The sequence below is a fragment of the Callospermophilus lateralis genome, chromosome 13, assembly GCF_048772815.1.
Source record: "Callospermophilus lateralis isolate mCalLat2 chromosome 13, mCalLat2.hap1, whole genome shotgun sequence".
NCBI lineage: Eukaryota > Metazoa > Chordata > Mammalia > Rodentia > Sciuridae > Callospermophilus > Callospermophilus lateralis.
The window spans coordinates 101,925,197-101,948,066 of NC_135317.1; the positions used below are offsets into that span (position 1 = coordinate 101,925,197).

The following is a 22,870-nucleotide window of genomic DNA, read 5'->3' on the forward strand; positions in this document are numbered from 1 at the left end:
AAATGCCACTACACACTGAGCTGCCCCAGCCTGCTTAAAGCACCTGCTGAGGAACCGGCTCTCCCAAGCTGCTGTTTCAGTCCATGCCTAGGCACTGGCTTCCCTAAGAACCTCTGTATCTTCTTTCAAAGCCCAAATTTCTACCCCCTGCAGTCCTACCTAACTACCCACTGGCCCACCTATTTCTGGGACCCCTTTCCCCCCAACTTATTCAAATCCAGACTGAGCACAGAAATCTGCCTGGATTTCTGGGAAGAAGATCCCATCTAATCTTCACTTGAAAGAACACATTCCCCTTCTCTCTCCCTGACCATTCTGGGCATTCCGGGCTGGGGTGCTGGGCTTTCTCTTTGGTTTTTCAACTCAGAGCCATTTGGCCTCTCCAGCATAAACAGGAAGGGCTCTCTTGTTGCTCAGTTGTAACAGCTGGCACCAGTCATTTCCATGGCCACGTGGGGAGGCCACTGCCTGGGCCCAGTTGGTGGAAAGCAAGCCCCAGATCAGCCCTGGTACCTGGTACCTGTGCACCTGGCAGATACAGTCAAGGGGGCAGAATCTCACACCCGTGTCATGGAAGACCCTGGACGCTCCACAGCCAGGTCCTGGCACCCCTCCTCCTCACCCGCAGAAACCTTGGAGACAAAATCAAGATTCCTGGCCACCAGAACCTACATGTGCCAGAGCTGCATGCACCGTTGGCACTGTCTTCCTGTTTGTCATCGCTCCAGAACTCGACTCGAGAGATAGGGACGGGGTGAGAGGAAGAACTCTAGAGAACTTTTGGCGCTGGCTTTCCCCTCCTTCTCTACTTCCGACAATGTCTGTTGACAGTTTTCCTTACACCTTCAGTGCGTGGCCCAGACATCTCTGAGAAGTCGCCCCAAGCTCCCTAGAGCACAGGGCATCACCTAGAGGGACCGTCACTTCCCTCATCAGCTAAGGCAGGGGAGCTTTGCCCACCCCTCGAGGTGTCCCTCTCGACGCCTCCCATCCCCTTTCCAAGAAGTCCCTCTCTCAGGCAGCACGGGGCTCCTGTCCCTTGAGCCCGTTGCCCTGCGCTCCGTCCCTGGGAACGCTGGGGCGTCTGTGGAAGAAACCGGCTGGCCCGGGACCAGGCCAGGAGGCGGCGTCCTCAAGGAGGCGCGCTCCGCCGCGGAGGGGCAAGAGCGCGTCACAGCGGGGCGGGGGCGAGGCCGAGGAGAGGGCGCGGCCGGCGTTTGCGCCCAAGGCCAAGGGCACGGTAGTCGGTGGTCGGCTGGCTCCGCGGGAAGCCGGGCCAGCTGCGCCAGCCGTGGGGACCGCGTCCGACCCGGGAAGTTGTGTCTGTGACCTCAGGGGCAGAAGGGGTTGCAGTGAACCCTCAAGTATGCGAGGCGCGGGCCAGCGGCAGGGCAGGGCGGGCGAGGCGCACCCGGGGCGCTGCGGCAGGTAGGCGCCCGCTGGCCGCGCACTCCTGGACGCTGAGGAGCCCCCACCTCGCCCGCCTGGTCGCTGTCACTCAAGGGAGCGCGGGACAGATCCCAGCCAAGGAAGCCCCTGGCGCCTAAAGGTGAGTCTCAAGACTTTGTGTTGTGTCCCTGTGTTTGGAAGGGGACTTCCTGGGCCGAGGTCAGTGAGGTCGGAGGGTCCTTCCCGACCCTGCGAGGGTTCTCCGCAGGCTTCCATCTGCTCTGGGCAGAGGCCACATGGGCTCCTCCCGAGTTTGGGGTGGAGTTCTCTTACTCCAGTGGACAACAGCTGCCTAGGAGCAGTTTAAAGGGGCACACAGCCATTCGGTCTCCAGCTGAGGACGTCAAGACCGAGACCCTCCCCAAAGCATCCCAGGCTTGGAGGTTTCTAAGCGAAGCCAAATATTCTCTGGGGCTAAGACACTGGCCCCGACGAAAATGTGGCCTGGAGCCAGGGGTGGAGTGGGACCTGCCTGCTGTTACTCTCTGTCTCCGGGGAATTTCCAGCGGCCAGATTGTTTCCAGACTTTTTCGACTCTCTAAATGGTCTGTTCTCAGACCCTGCAGGTAGACTAGGGGACTCAACTGGGTCTGCTCCCCTCCTGTTTTGAAAAGTTTAAGGGAATACTTTGTGTAACAGCAGAGTTAAGTAAATGATAGACATTGGCTGCTGTGAACACCAGCCCTGCCTAACCGAAAGGGAAACTGAAGCAGAGGCCACGCTTGCCCTCATTTAAGAGATCTCCAGCAGCCAGCACACCATGGTAACCTGCAGGACTGTGCTGACTGCTGAATGAAGAAGGGGAGAAACAGCCACTTGGCATCCAGGAAGCACCTGCCTTCCAAAACATTTGCTCTCACTCACTGGTCTACAGCTCCTAAGAACCTGAAGGTACCCTTAAGGAACCCCTGTTCTGCAGTCCTGCTGGTTAATAAGAAAGTCTTGAGTTACAAAGAGCAGGATTTAAATATAGCATTGGTGCATCTTGTTTCTAACCTTTTTATAAATGGCTTGAAAGTTCTACCTACAGAATCCTGCAAGGGTCTCACTTACCTTAAGCTGACTCAGTTCTACCAATCACTTGATGTGATATGCTTGCCCTTTACCCTGTGCTGAAAGATCTGGTCAAGTTCTTCATTTTATCTGAAATTATAACTCCCCATCCCCACCCCAGATACAATTTTAGGAAAGAGATGCATTGCAAAACAAAAATTTCTCTTAGCCTTTACACATTGACAGCTTTCAGCTTAGACAATAAGACAATGATCTTTGCCCTTTTCCCGCAAGACAAAATCCAGGAGGATAACCAACACTCCACACACTGTTATTGATTTGATCAGGAGGAGCATCCGTTCCATCAATTCATTCAATATTATTGAACCTACTGTGAGCTGAGAGCATGCCAGGGCCTTGATAATGACATAGTTTCTGCCTTTAAGGATCCCAAGCCTGGCAAAAAGATGCTACAGAAACAAACTATGTTTCCAAATATATACATCATAATAGTAGTAAAACCATCCGAAGTTTTACTACTTTGGAACAGGAATTCCTCCCCAGGAATTTCCTGGGAAGTCAATACCTCAGAAGTGATTCATGAGCAGGGTCTTTAAAAAAAAATGATGAGGAGCTTCCAGGGGAAGGGTCTTTTGGACAAGGTAAAAAGCCCAAGCCAAGTGGATGGCCAGCGGGGGAAACAACGTGCCATGGAGATTACAACCTCGGGAGACCTCCTGCCTGTAGCAGACGGAAGAAGCCACTGCGTATCAGGTAGAGGGAGGGTAGTTAGATTCGTGTTTGGAGAAAGAACTAATGGCCAGGTGGAGGCTGACATGGAGATGAGAAGCAGAGACCACAGGGCCACTAAGAAGATGATGGCCATGGAAATTTAGGAGAGGGAGGGGTTTTCACGGTGTTCAGGCAGCAGAACCAAGAGCAGAACGTAGTCAGGTGTTGAACTGGAGGGCAGGGGAATGCGTGGGGCATTATCCATGGGACTCACACAGGTGGAGCAGGACGGCTCAGGAAGCCGACTGCAGGAAGCAGCAATGACACCTGAGACGTATTTAAGTTGGATCTGCCCAGAAGGGGTCAGGTGGACGGAGTCAGCAGGCAGTGGGGTAGACAGGTCGCAGCCCAGGCAGAGGCCAAGGATGCTCCAACGTAACTGTCCCAGGGGCTGTGTATGGAAGCAGTGTTGGTAGCTGAAGTGGCCTGAGAGGACACTAGCAGGGAGGGCACGTGGACACTGAAGAGCTTGTTTCCGTCAGCAGATGTGGCCTTGGGCATTATTTTCCCATTATATGGAGAGATGACTCTCTCCAGACTCCAGGCTTTCCTGAGATGCCCAGCAGGGTAATTCCTAAAATGTCGGAGGTGGTCGTGGGTTAATGGCACACAGGGAGCGCAGATGCATTTAACGAAGTGAGTGAATCTCCAGGAATTCCCCCCACCTCAAGACTCTGCTGTGTGAGAAATGAATACCGAGTTCAACTGTAGGACCTGCCAGACCTCTCCAGAATTCAGACCCAAATCTTTGCCACACCTTAGAAAAGGTGGGAGAGCCCCACCTTCACTAAAACAAGGAGGATCCCCAGCTCAGACTAATTCCAGGCCCTTGCAGAATTGTTCCTCAGGTCTAAATCGCCCAGATCAGGATCTTGTATAACTTGTATGGAAGAATTTTAAAAATATAATAGAACTGAATTTGGAGCTAGACAGATGTGGGTTCAATTCCTGACTTGACCACTTAGTAGCTGTCCTTGAACAAAATCTTTGAATCTCTCAGCTTCGTTTCCCTTGTATTTTAAAGTGGAGATAATTATTACTCACCAGGGCAATGGTTAGAATCAGAATCCAATTGAAAAAGAAAGTACATTTAATGTGCCACATAAATTGTAAGCCTCTATAAAGACGTAAGGGCTTTTATGATCATTACTAATCTCACCTCCTGACTCGACCCTAATCAGATGGGCTGTGTGGGTATAGGATCTGAGTGGCATCACAGGCCCAGAATTGGAGCTTTTTAACAGCAGGAGGTATTTCAAGGCAGTATTGATAAAAGTCCCCCTGTCTTACCACTGGTGTGCATCTATTCTGGCCTTGACCTTTTCTACTTGTTAGCCAAAGTGGTCAGAATCCAAAGCAGCCAAAGTTCCCGTGATACATATATATGCAGATCAGTCACTGCACAGGTCGCATGGGGCTGGAAGCAGCCAGGATTTCACCAGCCTGGTCAGAAACCCACCCCACTTGCAGCTGAGTCCCCCGGAGGGGACACTTTAATCTTCACCACGGTGCTGGTTAAGCCCGCAGTGCGGTGGCCCTGAGGCTGAGCACCACTTGATGGCTTAGATGGGTATGTGTTTTTCCAGGGAAACCTGACATAGTGCCACACAGCGCATCTCCAGTTGACACCAGCATCCAAACTGTCAAGTGCACAGAGTTCTAGTAATAGCAGCTGTTGAGGAAGAACAGGAAGTCACCCCAGGTTCAGAGACTTCAAATGAAAAGACACTTTAGAGATGAGCCAACCCACCCCGCTCACTTCTTAGAGGAGAACTAAGGTTCAGGGAGGGAAGAGAGTGCCCAGGTCGCCCAGCTGGTTCACGGAGGAACCAGAATCCAACTCTGCTCTTCTGTTCAGGAACACCCTATGGTATCTAGAGTCTCTGTCACCTGGAACTTCCATACTCAAGGACACATGTGGACGTTCAAATGGTGGCAGAGAGGTGAAATGGAAAGATCACACCTGAAGGCTGAGCCTCCCCCAGTGGCCTCTGGGACAAATCAGGAGCGAGCCTGAGAGACATGGGTAGATCCCCTCCTGGGACACTCCTGTGCCATCGCCCAGCCCTTCTGCCTCCTCAGCCTCAACCCTTAAACATTCCCAGGAGTCCCAAAGTCCCCTCCAGTAGGCGGGCCACACTGAGCACCTGGATTAGCTAAAACCCTTTCAGTGTTTTGCCAAACTTGCCGTGAGGACTGTTTGGCCTCAGAGATGAGAGTGTGGTGGAGACTAGTGCTCAAGTCAGCCTTCCATATCAACGTCAGTGTGTAACTTGCAGCAAGGCTCGAGGTGAACAATGGAGCTCCTGAGACTTGTCACAGGTGCAATAAGAGCGGTAAGAACAATGGCAGGATAGACCTTTTCCCTCTCCAAGCAGCCAGAGGAAAATCCACAACGGGTTCTTTGAAGGGTAGTCCCCAGGGCTATCGGCGAGCGTGGGTGCCCCGCATTCCCCCACATTGATCTGAACCTCCAAACAGAGCTTCAGTTAGTTGGCGACTGTGAGAGGAGAGCTAAGCTCTTAAATGAACTGCTCACTTTTCCAGGGGCAGCACCCAAGGGACCATAGCAGTGGCCAGACACAGTCCCTTACCCTGAGAAGAGACTTACTCCCATGGCTGTGAACAAGCTGCCTCATGGAGTTTGTGTCTAAGAAATGAAGTAAAACCTCACCATGGCTGCATCTCTTGGCCAGAACTGAAGAGGAGGCTGTGCCTGTAAGCCACAGCAGACTTTCCTGGCCGTCTCTCACCACCCCACCTAGGATGTTTTTCAGTTGAGGTTTTGCTCTCCTTGAACACAACCCCCATCTCAAGATGAATAGCTTGAAGGAAAGCCCTATCAGCACCTTCTTTTAGTTTTCTGGGGAAATCATAAAAGAAAATTGGCAGAAGAAAGGAAAGAGTGTGTGATAATAGCAGTAGGAGAGTGGCACGGTATAGAACATTATTTAATCTTTGGATTGTCCTGAGAGGGAGAAGATTTAGAGATGGGCCCAGAGGCTGAGGCTGGGACCGTGGCAGTCCCATTAGCTTTAGTACCATGGGAGCAGCAGGGCACTGCGGGCAAGCGGTGTCTCAGCCTCAGCGGCATGTGACAGTGGCCACTGTAAAGAAGAAGAAAGTGCCGCCCTCTGAGTCTAGAGCCTTCGCATAACCTCCCCCACCCAGGTAGATCTGAGCCCGCACCTTCTGCTTATGGTTCCCAACCCTAGATTCTTGTGCTACTTCCCCAGCAGGACAAAGTGCAGCCTTTCAGAAGCCCCTCTTCATGTGGTCATCAAACACCCAAAACCCTGGCCACAGCCTGCAAGCTCCAAAGAGTCACTCCAACACCACTGATCTGAAACCTCTTAGGAACTAACACTGGCCAAAGTGACCTTCTCAGCCACCAGGACCCTGGAGTAAACAGAGGTCCCTCCAGTCTTTCAGTGTCAATGTGAGGTTATCATTCGCCATTTATCCAATGGTGGTGCTAAGAATTTGAGGCATGCAAAGATAATAGCCCTTGCTGCCCCCACCTGCAGGGTGCCTAGCAGCATGTCACAGCATGTGTCCGTGTTCAGCATTGTGCTAGGGAGAAACTTCATAGCCAACAGGGAACAAGCCACTCTAAAGGCCAACCCTGCAGGCTTACCCCATCTATGAGTCCTCTTTTGTGAACGACTTTGACTTTCATCCCCTTCCCGCCTCCCCCTCCACCTTCTGCTGCTGACCTGAAGCATTCCCTCCTGCCCCAAGCCCACAGTCTGCCAGCAGCAGTCGCCAGCCCAGACATCACTCGCCTAGATCAAAGCCTCCGGGTTCATGACATGGGCGACCCCCACCATCCCCCAGGGAAACCTCCACTGGGAGAGGGGAGCAGCTTTGCCCCCCACCACACAGACATGGGCTGCTCAGAGCTCTCCAAGTTTTCAGATTAAAAACTCAGACGCTGCCCTCTGGGATGCTGGCACCAAACTTGCCTGGGGCAGGAAGAAAGCAGGGTTCTTCCCGGTGCCTCAGGACGCTCGTGGGTTCCCGAGGACTCTGCTCTTCCCGGCTCTGCCCGAGTTCCTAACCTCTCTGGGGGGAGAGCTGGGCTTCTGCGGTGCCGTGGCTGCCTGGCACCATCTTGCAGGCTGGCTGCGGAAAGGGTACCTCCCTGCCAGACAAAGGCACCGCGTGCCCCACACCAGCCCGATGCCTGGCACAGTGGCAGAGACAGTCACAGGGTGTGCACCACAGGGAAGGCCAGATGCTCCTGACCGACATTTTCCAAGGAGTTAGATTTTAGTAGTTTGAAAAAATATTATTCCTTCAAGGTGGACGTGAGAGTGAAGGGAAAAAATATCTAAACCACTGGCCATGTAGGGAATGGACAAACACACCCAAGAGTCCCTTAACACGTTTGATGCTTCTCAAATGATGGATAATGAAGGTTATGCCATTCTTTTCCATGTGCCATCTTTTAGTTTTTAAGAAATGTTGTGTTAGCTCCCGTATTTTTCCACTGAGATGAGAGTACTATTACATATAGTCAGCCATTCCCAAGTGAACAGCTCTGTGGCATTGGGGACATTCACCACCACCTTCAGCTCATTCCAAAACATTTTCATTACCCCCCACAATGAAATCCATTAAGCAGTTTCTCCCCTTTACTTCCTGTTCCCAGCCCCTGGCAACCCACCTGCACTCTGCCTGGGGGGTACCTAGGGCAGGTATTTCACATCTGTGACTCAGACAGCATGTGACCTTCCGTGACTGGCTTTTCTCACTTGACATGATGTTTCCAAGGCTCATCCGCGTTGAGCCTTGATTGGCATGTGTTGCTACTTGATTGTTTTATGGCTGATTAGTGACCCATGGCATGTAGAGGCCACGGTTTGTCTATCCATTCACTTGTGGCTGGACATTGGAGAGACTCCCACCTTTGGGCTGCTGTGATCGTGTGAGCATGAGATGAGTTCAAAGACTTATTTTCCATTGGTCTGAACGTGTAGCCAGGGGTGGATTGCCGAATCCTATGATAAGGAGGACTTGCCCAACTGCTCTCCCTTCCCCTACCTTCTTATCAAGAAACTTAAAGATTCATCTTCCTTTCTTGAAAATAATGTGCATATTACATGGCTTACATTCCCAGGCCAGGTCTCTTCTTTGATGCTTTTGATCCTGGGCTTTAATAAGAGATTTCAAATCTAGTGTCCTCAAGATTCATGGTTGCTTAGATGCTTGAGATTAAAAAAAATATATGTATTTGGGGTGCATTCAAGCTCCTCCTGGGTGTAACGGAGCAGGAAGCAGCAGCATTTGTGGAGCCTGGGTGGGTGCTGGGCATAGCATGAGCCCTGCCTACCTCCCCTCATTGAACCCTGATTTCGGCTCAACCAGAGGTACTGCTGCTATCCCGCTTTTACAGATGAGGAAATGGGGTTTCCCCAGGGTGAGGGGCTGTCCCCAGCTCCTACTCAGGAACTCACCTGCAGAAAAGCTCGGGAAGCTGCTCTAGTGTCAGAAGCTTGCAGTCTGTTTCGGCAGGTAGATTACAACACAATTCAACTGCAAATGCGGAGGTGGCACCACAGCGGGGCCCAGGGGACCCAGAAGAAAAGCACTAAGCCCACCTTTGGGCAATTCATTTCCCAGCCTGTGGGCTCCCTGGTAAAGTCCGAGCCTCTCCCTGCCCTACCTTTTGGGACACCCCTCCACCACAACACGGCCAGGGCACAGTGTCCAGCACAGAGTGGCCGCTCGTCCCATGTGGGTTAGTAAACACGTGCTGTGTACGCATAGAGCCTCCAGCCCTGTCTGGCTGTTATTGGACCCAACCCCTGGGGCCTGTCTTTTAGCTCAGCATCTTTCTCAAACAGACATGGATCAGCAAAGAAGGAAGGAACAGAAGGGATGGGAGGGGACAGGAGGTCTTTCCTGTGGCCTGGAGAGGAGAGTCTAGAGTGGTACGAGATCCTAAAGAAGAAAGTAACTGGGCTCCTCCTTCCATTTCCCCATTTCGTCTCTAGGTCTTATTATCGTGTCACTCAGCCAACAGGCACCTGGCACAGGAGCTCCCTGGGAAGGTCGAGACTCTGCCCAAACGCGAATTCCCACCGCTCTTTCCTGGGTCAGAGCTCTGTCGTGCCTATCACTCACCCGGGATCAGTCATCTTCTGCTCTTCTTGGCGAAGGGAGAATGGCAGAAACCCTCAGGAGGCCTGGTGCCTTGTTTAGACGTGGGAACTGCCCTGACATGACTCCGGCTGCATTTTTTAACGCACTTAAACACCTCTGTGAGTGCCGACACTGTGCTAGAGGCTGTGGGGAACTTTCAAAACAAAAAGCAGGCACAGATTCACCCCCAGGGACCTACCACCCAGGAGCCTGCAAGCACCCAGCTGCACCTCCCGCCCTTGTGTCTTAGAGCCGTGAGAAACTGCTTCTTCCTGGGCTCTCTGCTCACTGGTGCCGCCGTCTCCTTGCCCACTGACCGGGCTCAAGACCATGCCATCTTGGAATTCCTGGCGCCTGTCCCATCCCTGCTGAGCTGGGTCCCCAGGTGTCTAGCCACTTTACTGGATCCACACGCTGCCACTTGGGCTGCAGCCCCAACTGTGAGGGCTTCCTGTTCTGCCCAGGCCCCAGTCCTGCGCCCCTTGCCCTGCTGTAGCCTCCCCTGCTCTCCCACCCCAGGCCTGGCCCCGCAGAGCCTCCAGAGGTGTGTGTAGGCACACAAGCTCGGGTGCCAGTGGAGGTAACACAGCCCACACACCCTTAGCTCCAGTTATTTCCCATCCCTAAGCCATAGCCAGTCAGTTGGTTAGCCAGTCAACAAGCAGGTACAAGCATCCAGCCAGTCCCAAACTAGACCCCGGGGATCACTAGAGAGAAGAGCTCTCCTGGCTATGTCGAGCAGGAAAGCAAACACCAACAGCATGTACGCCCAGGAAACAATAAGCTCGAGCGTCCTCAGGGAGGGCAGGAGGTAGAGGAGGAGGAGATTTTCAATTAGGATGGTCTCTGTGGAACCAGGGATTCCAGAAAAAGCCCCCAAGCCACCAAGTCTTCCCTCTCCTCACGTCCCTTTGGTGGGAGCTACACAGGCCGAGTTTGCTTGAGCTTGACACTCCTGCTGGCTCTGAGACAAGGAGGCATAAAAGGTGTCTGCTGGGTATGCATGGGCCTTGTCACTGTGGTCCCTTCTGGTTGCTCAAGCCCCTCCCCGGGGACCACAGCAGGTGTCTCAAGCTCAAATGCTGCCAGGGGCCTGAAGGACGAGGCGTCCGTTGGACATTTATTCCAGGCCAGGTGCTGTTTTAACCAGGTTACTCAAGTCGTCCGCTTCCCACAACCATCCCAGGATGGAGGGGCAATTCCTGTCTTCTGTTTAGAGTTGAGGAAACTAAGGCGGAGAGTGGGGGGACATTTACGTGTGCCGCTAGCTAGGAAGGGGTGGGGCCAGGCTTCAGCCAGGCTCCAGTCAAAATGGGGGACGTAGGTGGTGACGAGCCTGGGGAGGGCGCGCTGGGCCGGCTGTGGGGCCATGGATCAGCAGAAGCCGTTCACTGCTCTCGTGGACCTCGTGGGCCTGTTTGCAATCTCTGATCCACCGGCTGATCCAGGTTGGCCCTTCTGAGGGAAAAAATATCGTGCAGTTTCAAAAACCCGGGCTAAATGTTGACAATGGCGTTAAACAAGTAGGCGAACAGAGTGTGTGTGTGACAGAGAGAGGAGAGGGGGAGAGGGAGCCCTTCGAATCAAGTAGGACTGGCTGTGGTTACCCAGAGCCTGGTGACGGATTTGGAATCAGGATTATGGCCAAATTTAAGAATATACAGAGATTGAGTATGGTGGGGATGGGGGAGGGAGGAGGAAGAAGACCCACTCTCTACCGGGTTTCTTAGCACAGGGATCTGCCTTCTTGGTCAAAGGTGGAAGACCTCTTCTGAAGGTCCTTAGGCCTGGGCCATCATCAGCCACCCCTACCCCCACCCTGTCTGGGGACATTCAAGTCCTAACAGCTTACGAGGTGTGGAGAGAGTTCCCAGTGGTCGTCCTCCTCCGTGGGCCACAGCCTTCAGGAATCCCTGCCGTGTGCAGCTGCCCCCTGGAATGCCCTGGAGCTGAGGGAAGGTCCCCACCGGGGAGGTGGGAACCCTGCAGATCGGGCCGGAGCTGGGCCACCCGGACCACAGACTCTTCCTCAGAGCCAGCTGTGCTTTCTCGAGCAGCCTGGAATCCCCTTCTTCCCCAGCCTTGCTGCCTGTAAACACCCTAGCACCCGTGGGTTCTCACAAGTCTCACCCTCCTTAAAGCCTTCACCAGACTCCTCAGTGGGATCAACGGCTTCCATAACCGTTGACTTCCGTTTCCCTGGGGCCACTTCACGAGTCCATTTCCCAACAAAGCAGCAGCTTCCTGGAGTTGACAGTCTCTGTATGAGGTCAGAAATCCTCCGAGACTTCTCACCAGGCAGCACTATCTGGAGAGGCTTAGGAGGGGGAAGTCCTCCGTGCACACAGGAGGTGCTTGACCAGCGTACGCGGAGTTGGACTCTCTGCTGCCCTACAGTGACAGCGAGGGCAGCTGTTGGCCTCTGCGGTGTCCATGGGGTCAGCAACCCTGGCCCAGCAAAGGGAGAAAGGAGGCAGCAAAGAGAGCTCCCCTTCGGGGGACAAAGCGGGCAGCACCTGTGGCAGTAATAACAGTAGGACACACACTTCTGCTCGGTTGGCCTGGCAGCCGGAAATCACCAAATGAAATGCCACCATTCAAGAACACTGGTGCTGTAGTCAGCTAGTTCGCTGCTTTGACTAAAAGACCCTTCCAGAACCCGTTCACTGCCACCTCTCATTGTCTCACAAATGAGCTTTGGGGGAACACCTCACATCCAAACCATAACACTGGGAATCCCAGGAGCATATCAACCCAGGCTTTCCAACAACAAGGGGGCAATCTCACTTCCAAGTGATGTCATCTTAATACTCAATATGGCAGCCCACAATAAGACCAAGGTCCACTAAGGCCAATGGTCTTTGTCCACGGAGTGTGCCTACCCTGGAACGCCCCAGCATATCTGGCGTCCCTGCATGTTGCCTCGCTGAAAGAATTCTCCAAACCTAGAATACTGAAATTCCAATTGGCAGTTGTTTTTTTTTTTCCGAATATCTTCTTTTATCTGATGACAATGTCGGGTGTGAAACTAGAGACCAGTGTGGCATTGTGGAAGCAGCGCTAGGTGGACAGGGAGGAGGACAGCCTTGTCATCTTTTATTAGCTGTGTGTGAGACCTCGGACAAGTCATTTAATTTCAGTGGGCCTCAGAGTACTTTCATCTATAAAAATGTTCTTTCATTAATTTAGCAGAAATTTCCCAAGGACCCAAAATATGTCCCAGAAGTTGGGGGAGTGGTGATGGAAATAGATACCGTCTATTGTGCCGAAACAAAGATGATTAAATAATAAACCATTACCCTAATGCTGGTTGGACATGGTTACGGTAAAGTACAGTGCAGGTCAAAGGGCAGGGCCCTGACCTTTAACAAGGTCAAAGGTTTCCCAAGGTCTCTGCTGAGACTTTGAGGATGAACACAGGCCAGGGGGCTCAGTGGTGGTGATTGGGAAACAGTTGTGGGTTCCACATGGAGAAGCTCGTGGGAAACCCCAAAGCAAGAGAAGAGTCACAGATCTCACGGAGTGGGACAGCCCTTGACCAATGTTCCTGTCCCCTTTGTGTTGCTCTCCAGGACCTGGAGCAGTAAAGAGAGCGTCACGCTGGGAAATGGGACGGCTGCAGCCATCTGCTGTGGCCACCAGCCAGCTTTACAATGCTGAGCAATTTTTTGCTCTTTACAAGAAATCCCTCCCCTTTCACATTTCAGAGGCTGGAAAGAAGAAACCTTCGCAGGAGTGAAACATTCAGATGAGTGTTAATGTTGGTAGACTTTTCCTAATCATAAATAAAACCAAGGCCCGTTTGGGTGTCAGTTCACAGACTGGAGAAGTGATCTCATCAGTGGCTTTATCTCCTGCCCGCCCCCCGCCCCCATTCCCCAGGGATCTGGAGATAAATAGCAGTTTCTTTCTGATTGGTTTGGTGATATTTCATTTCAGGTCATAATCAGATTTTGTCAAAGGGAGAAAGTGTGCTATTAATAAAAGGGTTTTTTGTTGCAGTATCTGTGATTACTCTACCCAACTGGGTAGGGCAGACTGCCAGAAGGCCTAGGGGTGGGGGCTTCATCCTGCATAATCCTCACTGCTGGCACGGAGTCCTTTTAGTTAGGAGTGAGCTCAGGTAAGAGGACGTGGAGACTGAAACATGGATACCAGTAGGTCCCCTCTGCTCACCACTTCGGAGGCCTTCCTGGGGTCCATTGCAACAAACCCATGCGAGGCTTTCAGAGCCCTGGTTAAATCCCACCAAACTAGCTTGCACGGCCCCCTTCCCACTCTTTCTCAGACGATGTCTTCACTGCCATCCCAGTCTCAGACCCTGTGCACTCACCCGGTACCCCCGCCCCCACAGCATGCCATTCCTCCATGTGAGAACACGCAGCCCCACAGCAGCCACCTCCCGCATCCCTCCCGCAAAAAACCTAAGCCAACATCCATCTCTCTCCTTCCTACGAGTGCGTGCATCTGGCACTTGCTGATATTTAGTTTAGCATTTAATTGGCATCATTTTTTTAAATTAAATTTTTCAGAGAATTTTCAGATTACAGAGAACTTGCATGAGTATCATATTTGACTTACACAGTGACGCTGGGTGAGTGAACTTGTGACTGGTACCCGAGGCCAGAGGCCTGCCTCCAGGGGTCTCCACGAACCAGATTGGGCCCCCTGCCCCAAGCGGAAAACAACATGGTGAAAAGCAGGGAAAACTTTAATCAGTATGGCCAGGTTGAGAAGGCAGAGTGAGACCCAGCACCTCAGCCTAACTTCAGGTGCTGACAGAGCTTTAGGTCCAAATAGGGGAAGGATCGGCAGTGGGGCTGAGCGCTCTGTATGACTGGGTTGCCTTGGTCAAGTGTGGTCTGGCTGATCACTCTCCAGTTCTGGTTCTGCAATGCCGGGTTTCTGTTCTCTCGACTAAAAGGCTCAGGGGTCACTCTAGTTAAACTGGGCTAACTGGGCTGCACGAAACAACCACACAAGAAACCCAAATACCTTTTTCTTTGGGGTAGCTGTGACGGCTCCTCTGACCTTAAGGGTCCACAGAAAGAGAGAGTGAGAGCATGCGCTGACCCTTTTTATTGAGGAGAAGCTATTCAAATGAGGCAAGGGGTCAGGTTTCAGGGGGCTGAGTCTCTTCATGATGTCCACTGTCAGCAGGTTGACTGACACCTGGGTAGGTCACACCCAAGGGCACAGTAAGAGAAGGGGACACACACAAGGCACTTCCACGGAAGATTCTATCCTAAACAGGGCAAGGGGTAATATTACAAAGGAACAGGTGAGCGTAGCTTCACCCACGGGGCTGTAGCAAGACACACCCATTTCTGTGACTGAGCTCCTCAGCACCCAGCTGGGGAGTGTAACTCAGTCACCAGTAAGGTTGGCCTCCCACACTGCAACAAAGCGCCGGAGAAGTCCCTATCACTTGAGGGGACAATTGCCACTTCTTGCTCAGGATGTTTATCCGTGGGCCTGGATCCTGGAAGGGGCAATTCCGCTCTGGGAGGTGATTGTTCCCGCTCTTTCTGGGAGGTGTAGGAATGAGGGGAGCCTTTTAAGCACCACCCCAGGGCTCTGAAACCAGATGCTGCAAACCTGGCCTTAATCTTCAACGGGGATGATAGTTTGGGTAAATCTGGGGCAAACAAAACCACATATTACTCATTTTTTAAATGAACATTCCTTAAATGATCAAGGTGCCTAGGTGCAGAGCTTAGCAGGGACTGACTGGAAGCTTAAGGAGACAGATACAAAATGAAGGCAGAGGGTCCCCTGCTCCATCCCACTTTCACTCACGCAGAGGGCACCTGCAGGTCTAGATAGAGTCGCCCGATGGCCTCTCTAAGTCCCTGCTCCAAAGTCAATGTCACTGATGTCGTCACAGCCCAAGGAGGAGGAGCCTGAGCTTCTGAGGTCCAGGACTTGGCCGCCACCTGGCCGAGCAGGCAGGACATAGAGTGTTCCGGGTCTCAGGAAGAAACTCCCTCGGGGGGAACCAGGTCATGCATTTCCTTTTGCCCCCCGCAGTACCACGTCAGTCACCTCGTAGATACTTAACTCATGCTTCTTGAAATGAAATTCATATATAACTGAGAAAATCATTCAAATGGCACCTCTCCTTGATGCAGATCATCATTATTTGTACACATCAAGCCTCTTCAAGTATAAAGTATGTCGGCAGCATCATTTTTATTAGTGACTCAGTAAGCAGCCTGAGGCAGACCCTGCATATTCTATAACAAAGCTTCCCTGACCCCAGGGACATGAGCGGCCCCACTGCCTCCTGGCGATGGATGGAATGCGCTTGTCGGAACTTGCTCAGCTGGGTGGACATGCTCCACCAGCCCTAGAAAATCTGGAGTCATTGAGCACCTGGAGGTCCCAAGTCACCCAGCACGGAGCCAGCAGGCGGGCCTCTGCTTTTCTATACCACTGGCGAAAGAGCTGCCCGGGAAGGGATGAGAGTGGCATCCCTCCACCCACTCTGGCTTGAAGGCAGGAAGACCTCCCAGGACTGGAGGAAATCTCTCAGGAATTTTAGGCAGAAACTTTGACACCAGGTGGAATTAAGGAGTGGCTTTTGTTATTGCCCCTTCTTCAGCCTAGAGTATACCAACTGTGACTGAGTATTTGCACAGCTCCTAACAGCCCAGCGTACAATCACATGCATTGCTGCTTTGGTCCAAGGACCCTGTCATTCACTTCCAGGTGCTTGTTCTTTAGGAAGTATGTGCCGGCGATAGAACATTTGGAACAGTACCAAAGGACTGAAAGAAAAGTCATTTCCCAGCACTGTCCCCAATTTCTTCCAAAGAGACAACACATGCTATCGTTTTCTTGTGTATTCTTTTAGATTTTATCCCATTTTGGAGATGAAGAAGATGAGGCCCAAAGCAGCTGAGTGACTTTCCCAAGGACACGCACTGAGCAAGTCAGACCTGCTTCTCTTACTGCATTTGTGACTCTTGAACTGTCCCTTCAGCCAAGATTTTGGCTCACATGAAAACACACAAGAGCATAAACAAAAAACAAACAAACAACAAAAAATAAAACCAGGAAAAGTGAAAGCCAGAACAGGAGGCCTGGGGCCCACAGGCTGTCCGTCAAGGAGCCTGGCTGCCCAGCTCTGTGGGGAAATGCAAGGTCATCTGCCCCCTTCACTGGCTGCTCCAAGCCAAACCCAAGCCAGGACCCTTTCCTGCTTTCTAACTAGCGGGGCCGCAGGCCAACTTTCAGGTTGTTCTGCTCTATCAAAGAGTCTCCGCCAACACCCATTCCTTCAGGACCTAGACACCTTGATGGCTGGTCTGATAAACAGCGTGTTCGGGGCTGCTAGAGGGAGATAAAGTGTACAGGCTGGTGCCTGGCCCTGAGACCACAGCACAGAGAGCCCCGAGACAAGGGCTGAGTTCCCTAATCTCTCCCACCACCTTACCATCTCCTAGGAGCCTCAAGAGCATTCCAGAAAGCCTTGATGTCTCCAGGCACAGACAGAGCAGAGGCAGGGTAGAGGGTAAGGAGGAAGGAGGTGAGGCCAGGGGCTGTGTGTGTGCGCACGGTGTGGTATTGATGGGGCCTCCCCTGAGATCCCCCGCCTCAACAATTCCTCTCATCCATACTCCCAAATCATGCATTTGCAATAGAGTAGTCTCCCCTCACCTGAGGGGGATACATCCTAAGACCGCCAGTGGTCTTCCCCTATAAATACACACCTAGGATGAACTTTAATTTATAAATTAGGCACAGTAAGTGATTAACAACAACAGCTAATAATAAAATGGAATCATGATAACAATACACCTTACAACAATCTAAAAGAATTTATTTTTAAAATATAGTATAGGGCCAGGAATATAGCTCAGAGATAGAGTACTTGCCTAGTATGTCTAAAGACCTGGGTTCAATCTCAGTACCGTGAAAAAGACCCTATCATTCACTTCCAGTCGTTTGTGTTCTATATTCCAGTATTAGAACTGCCAGCATTGCCACTCTTGCAATGAGGGACTATTATTAAGTGAAATAAGTGTTATTTGAACACAAACACTGAGATAGCCTGACAGTCAGTCTAATAACCCAGATGGCTGCTAAGCACCCACTAGGCAGGTAGCATATACAGTATGGATACGCTGCACAAAGGGATGATTCATGTCCCAGACTGAACAGAAAGGACCAGTATAAGATGTCATCACACTACTCAGAATGGTACACAATTTAAAACTTGTTAAGTGTTTATTTCTGGAATATTCCATTTAATATTTTTAGCAGTGGGTAACTAGGACTGCAGAAAGTGAGACCTTGGGTAAGGGGGAACTACTGTACTTTCAGTTTCCTTTGGGAAGGGCATTTCTGAGATGGAGAGGCAGATATTTGGTTACAGGGCGGGGCGGAGCCAGAGAGGTTTAGAAGCAACAGTATGTTTACAGTGCAGCTGCACTTAATGAGCTGGTGTGTGTGTGTGTGTGGGGGGGGGTCATCCGTAGCAAAGAAATTAAATGCTGAAGCAAAAGGAGAAGGGGGAGGAGGAGAACGCCTGCCTGGCCCTGAACGGTGTTCAGTGAATTCTTTAGCTCTCTCATATATGTCCTCTGCATTCATCAGCTATTAACTATCAAGACTCTAAGAGGAAGGAGCCTCCAGGCAGCGTTTGGAATGCAGATTTACACCCCTGCAGAAAGGAAGTGGAGGCTGGTCCTCAGGCTGGGAATCTCCTGCACAGTCACCCTCTGGGGTGGAGGCTGGGACCTGAAGCCTGGTGACTTCAAAATATACCACACTGTCCATTCCACCAGGATGAGTTGTTATTGAAATGAGACCATTTCTGCTCACTCACTGTGTGATTTGGCCTTTACATTTTAAGCTTAATAGTGCAATAAGGTAGCGTTTGGCTTTTAATCGCCCTGGACTTTTGTTAACATTAAACGAAAGGAGGAAATGGAAAGGAAAGTAGAATTCTGTCCTGCTTTTGAGTTGCATAATTGTATATTTTTGCCGCCCCATTAGTTTTCAACTACTCCAGCCTATAAACCTCTCTCGCATCACCACGGAGGAAAAGAAGTCAGCCGTTCTGTTACTGCTGCAAAGTTTGCAGAACTCTAAATTCCCTTCTCTGGCATGAAGGAGAATTGTGCAACTTTTAATTGAGGGTCTATTTTTTAATCACCACCTGTGTGGGAGGCCAGGAATGACACAAGTGTTTGGTTGTCCTCTTGCTGTTACACTCCTTCCCTCCAAGAGGATGTGACGTTTGGAGACAAGCATCAGTGTTTGGAGTGGGCCAGGAACAGAACTCTCCCTTTATTTGTAGAGCAGAAAAGGCACTACCCCACCCCAACCGCTGCTAACTCACAGATGACCTCAGAGGCTCCTGGTTCCAAAAATAAAACCTCACCTAGTCGCTTTCCACACCCATAAAAACCAGCTCCAAAATCTTTTTCCGAATGAGAGCTGGGCCTTTCACCGTAACCATGACTACAGGTTTTATGAGCACTAACACCCGGATGTGGTCAGATGGGAGATAGACAGAGGGTGAGTTGTAGCAGAGTGTACACTCGAATCCTCCACATTGGAAATAGAGCTCCTGATGACTGTGATTCATAAAAGACCAGGGAACTGGAGGGGAGGGAGAGGAGGGCCTGGGAGTACAGCAGCAGGAAGAGCTCAGTGTTCTAATTTTAGCTTTAATTCAGCTTTTTAATACAGTCCTCTGAAATACTACTACCTTCCATTTAGATTGCGGTTCCTCTTCTCAGTGTTCTTTCACGTGTCTTGGCTGTTCTTGGCAACCGCATTGAGAGATATCCAGGATGGGTAATGAACTCATTTCTCTGACAAGGAAAGGGCACAGAAAGCTTAATTTTGTCCAAGGTCAAAGGCATGGAGGACAACTGAACTGAACTAGAACTAGGTCCTGTGACTCCTAGCCTCAGAGTCTCTCCACCTCCCTCTCTGCAGCATTTGGTATCGAGCCCGGGGATTTCTACATGTGTACGAGATCCTCTGGCAGACATCGCTCATCTTGACCGTTTGTCTCTTTAACCAGAGACCAGGGTCAGTCAATCGGGCTGCAAGTTTCAGCTGCTAGCAAAACCTTGCCTTTCGTCCTGATACGTTTCAAGCTGCTGCCTGGCCCTCCTCTTCCCAGAGGGTAATACAGTCCCTACTCCTGGGGGATTTTATGATGGGGGGCTCCCAGGGTGAAATGCCTCCAGGGACCAGATGGGTGAACAGGAGTGGGCAGAGTAGGCAGGGGGCAGGGATCCGAGAGAACACAGGCCCTTTTAAATCTTCAGCAGACTATGGCTATGTGGGAAGTTAGTGAGCCCAAATATTAGGACTAGCTAAATACGGAGCATTTTACATGAAATCAGAGGAGGCAGAAAAATCACAAAAAAATGCAAGTGTCTGTGTATTGCATAGAGTTGTGACTGCTGGTGAGCGCCATGTCGGAGGACTTTCATGCCTCTGGGGCTCCGTCCCTCGTGGCCAGACATGATGAAGTGTTATAACTCTCTTCAGGGTGTTTGGTCCCTTTAAATGTGAGCTCCTTGAGGTCACTTTAGACATCTCCATCAGGGGTGAATCCTTATGGTGTGGTGCATGCGGCAGCTCTCAGATGCTGGCGGTTGAATGATTGGGTGAACAGCCCATCATCCTAAAAAAGAAAGCTCAGAGACTTGAGTCCTGGGCTGCCTGTGGTTTAGCAGCATCTTTGGACCAAGATAGGACAGGATCAAACCTCATTCTGCCCTTTAGTAGCTCCAAGGCCTTGGGCAAATATCTTAATCTCGGCCTCAGTTTCCTCATCCATATGATGGGGATACCCAGGGCTACTTTGAGTTGCTGGATGAGGCCTTGTCTGTAACCCCTCAGTCACACACATTGGTGAGAACTCAACCCACGGTGGCCTTTGAATCCGCAGATCATCCTGCTCCAGTGCAGGCGGTGACACCTTTGCCAACCCCCTGTTGGGAGGCTGTGGCCTTCTGAAGCAGCTGAGTCAAAAGAGGCTGGTCAGAGGAAAACAAGCCAGCATTCGGCTGAAATGAGGGGGAAAGCTGATAGTGATGGGCACAGCAGGCTCCCTAAGAAATCAGATCCCGCAGGTCAGGAGGGCTGAGAGGCTGAGAGAGGGAGCAGCAGCCGGGGATGAATGGAACCAGTCAGCGAGGAAGCCAGGAGAGCCCCGGGTGTCTGCCGGATCCCCGGGGAGTCTGTCCCTCACCCTCTAAACCAGTTCAAGCAGAAACTGATCAGACTCAGCGAGGATGAAATAATTTGTTAATCAAAGGATGTTTCCACCTTCCACATGATACGAACCATCTAAGAGCATACGTGGTGCTTTAGTGTGTCCCAGGCAATTGTGCGGCGCCCGCTGCGTGACGCATCTCACACCACACGCCTCACACACTCTGTCCCACTTATCCCACCAGAAATGCAGTCATTCCTTCACTCATCCACCCCATGAGGGCTGCCGCCCACATCGGCCAAGCACTGCTCCAGAGTCCAAGGGCAAAGAGAGGCAGTCCGGGGTCTGAGCCAGATCTAAACAGAAGCTGAACTCCAGGGTGCTGGGGTGGCCCAGGCCCCGCATTGTGATTGTGGCAGAGGCAAATTCTTGGCTACAACAAGTTTTCTGATTTATGAGAAGAAAAATTAGGAAATGTCCTGAATGATCTCAGGGGGGCGGGTATGAGGACGCTGTTGACTTTTGGCAAGTTGGGGAGGTGCTGGGTCCCAGGCAGCGCAGCCAGATGTTCAGGCCGCCGGAGACACGGACCAGTCCCAAGAGGGAGCTGAAAAGGACTACTGATTTTGGACGCAATGTGATGAAGGAAGGAGACAGGAAAGGGAACAAAGCAATCAGCTATCCCAGGCCTTCTATTTTTCCATAATAGAAAATCCAAGAAAGTCCAATGAGAACCTTTTTAAACTCTTTTTGTTGATCTTAAATCATTCTCTAATTATTTTTCCGGTATCACCTTTGAGAAGAGGGAGTATCTTTACTCTCCCTGTATGTCCTAGCATGGCTTAATTAATACCTGATTGATTGAAAGATGGACTCATTTGAACCCGAAGTGAAATGGAGCTTTTTAATTTTCTTTTCTGCTGATTCCGAAATAGAGCATATAGTAATTAGGAAAGGATCCCTTGTTATCAGAAAGTCCCAGCCACAATGGGCTTTTTGTAACTGAGCAAAGGAAGGTAGGCGATTATTTAGGAGCGGATAAAACGTACATGCCCACTCCCTACTGCTGTTAGTGATAATGGGATTTTCTTGGTCGTTATTTCCCCCTCAAATGAGTTTTGTGGCTGGAGGGTCCAACTGGACAGTACTAAATGGATGGGTGATTGTCATCAGAGTCCAGCCAGAGCTATGGCTGATGGCCACTTTCTGGGCCCTTCACTGCTTCTCCCAGTCTCCCCCGTGCCCTGGACTGATGTGCCCTGGAGCACTGGCTTGTGTCTCCAGAACAGGGTTGGCTTCGTCCATGCTGCAGTCCCCTGCCACACTCAGGGTCCAAACAGGCAGACAGGCTCCCTGTTGTGGTGGAGGGAGACAGGCTTTAAACGTGCGCGCCATCACCAGGGCCATCAGGAGTGACAGGAATTCTGGAGTGGGAAGACAGGACGGTGTGGTGGGCGTTGCCTGGATAGGAAAGCCTCTTATTGAGGTGGCACTGGAGTGAATCTGAATGGAAACCCATTTGAGCTGAGGCCTGAATGTTTTGAAGTACTCACACAAAGATCTGAGAACAAATGGACCAGACAAGGGACAAACAAGGTCCTGAGCAGGTGGACTGTCCCCAAAGTAGGCGTGGCAAGGGCACAGTAAGTGGGAAAGGAGTGCGATACAAGGTCAAGGAAGGAAGCAGATGAAGGAGGCAGAAGACAGATGATGGGGGTGGGGGCCAGGTGATGGGGGCAGGGGACAGATGAAGGAGGCAGGGGACAGATAAGGGGGATGGGGTCAGGGGCCAGATGATGGGGGCAGGGGACAGATGATGGAGGCCGGGGACAGATGATGGGGGCCGGGGGCAGGTAAGGGGGGCAAGGGGCAGGTGATGGGGATGGGGGCCAGGTAATGGGGGCAGGGGACAGATGATGGGGGCAGGGGACAGATGATGGGGGCAGGGGACAGGTGATGGGGGCCAGGGACAGGTGAGGTGATGGGGATAGGGGCCAGGTAATGGGGGCAGGGGACAGGTGATGGGGGCAGGGGACAGATGATGGGGGCAAGGGACAGGTGATGGAGGCAGGGGACAGATGATGAAGGCAGGGGCCAGGTGATGGGGGCAGGGGACAGATGACGGGGGTCTTGTGGACATGAGGACTTTAGATTTCACACATTGAGTGATGGGGAATCACAGGGCATAAACGGGTGAGACCAACATGACCTGGTTCATGTGGGGAGAACAGACTAGAGCGCGGGAAGAGAGGGCAAGAGGCGGGCCTGGAGCTGCTGCCATCATCATGGGATGAACACAGA

At 51.6% G+C, this 22,870-nt stretch overlaps 1 protein-coding gene across 1 annotated transcript in view; it reads left to right on the top strand.

The window, feature by feature from the left end:
* Positions 1 to 1,218: 1,218 nt before the first annotated feature.
* Positions 1,219 to 22,870, top strand: part of Kiaa0040 (KIAA0040 ortholog) — a 34,135-nt gene continuing 12,483 nt past the window's right edge. Inside the window, exon 1 of the mRNA XM_076873132.2 lies at positions 1,219 to 1,549. The gene's annotated coding sequence lies outside the window, so the exon portion shown is untranslated. The remainder of the gene's footprint in view (positions 1,550 to 22,870) is intronic.